Raw genomic sequence first — 1,571 nt, 5'->3', positions numbered from 1 at the left:
GGCAGAATCACATACCGGGGGAGGCCACATGGGAGCTAGAATCAAACTTCAGAGCCTAATATCCCCAACTGTTTAATTGAGTGGGAGAGAGACAAATTTGAGGAACCAAATATTTTTTAAAAGGGGGGAGAGTTGTAATATCTTTAATCAATTTTAAAATATTTAAAATTAATGTATAAATATAATTTTTAAATTTTATTTAATGTATAAAATTTAATTTTTTTAAAATTATTAATTAACGAAAAAATGAAGAAAATTAAATGGATGATGAAATTAAAAATAATTTTGAGAAAAATAGGTGAAAATTTGGGTTCTCAAGGTATTTTTGAAGGAAAATTCAGAAATTAGGGGTTAAAACGTAATTTAAAAAAATTGTACACGTAGGATGCCCAGTCAACAGTCTCGACGAACTGAAGCGCACCATATGGCAAGGGACGCTGACGCGTTGCCATGTGGGAGGCCACGCGGGCGATTCACGTGCCCGCGATGGGACGATCCAAATTCATTCCCGTGCGCACGGACGGTCCAAATCTATTATCTTCCCAAACGCGATCGAATGGTCAAATTTAAACGCGATGAACGGTACAGATCTACTTCCTATTGAAACGTGATCGGACGGATGAGATTAAATTGCGATGAACGGTCCATATTCACTCCCTATTTAATCGCGATCGGACAGTTTAGATCACACGCGATAACGGCCCAAATTAAAAAGAGACGGATATAAATAACTCTCTTTACACTAAATCTTAACCCTAGCCGCCAGACCCCCCCGCCGGAGAAGAAGACCCAACTGCTGGAAAGGAAACCGACCGCCGTCGCTACTGCGCTGGAACCACTTTCGACCGCCAAAAGAGGTAAAAAAAATTTTTTTTGCTCAGAATTCAATTTTAAATACCCTCATAGCCAAATCGGAGCAAAAGGACTGGCGAATTGGCCGAAAACTGTGGGCAAAGCCTAGCGGTGCTACCACGGAAAATTACAAAAACTGCCTCCGATGAGGCCCTTCCCGATTCCTGTTCTACGTAATTCTTCCACCATTGTAATCATCGTTTCATTCTCTACAAGTTAACTGAAGCAAAACACTCAACTGCAAAGGTGAGCCAGTGGAGTTGCCGCACCGGAGAACCCCGTTGCCGGTGAATTTCAAGTTTTTGATTTTTTTGGGCTAACCAAGACTTCTTAACGTGTTTTCTCGCTGAGATTGATACAAAAATGACTGAATTCGGCTGAAAGTGGCTGAAAACAGCCGACCCGAGGCAAACCGCTGCTGCAAGCAGCGGTGATGTTCCCGGAGCACAGTGGAGTCGCCGTGCCCGAATTTCAGAATTGGCCAAAAAGGGGTCCTAATACTGATTTTGAATTTTTTGAGATATTTCTAGATACTTGAAGTACGTTTTAATCCCTGTATGAAAATTTAGAGAACTCGGAGACCGTCAGTAGGCGCAGCCAACAAGTTTAGTATTTCAGGCATCAATTTGAGTAAGAATCTCTCACATTATTCTCTATTATGAAATTGAAGTCTAATTAATAATAATAATAATATGGTGTTTTGGGCATTTTAAAAAATA

Source organism: Carica papaya, chromosome 6 (assembly GCF_054855325.1).
Source record: "Carica papaya isolate Zhongbai chromosome 6, ASM5485532v1, whole genome shotgun sequence".
Lineage (NCBI taxonomy): Eukaryota > Viridiplantae > Streptophyta > Magnoliopsida > Brassicales > Caricaceae > Carica > Carica papaya.
This window is presented reverse-complemented; position numbering follows the sequence as displayed.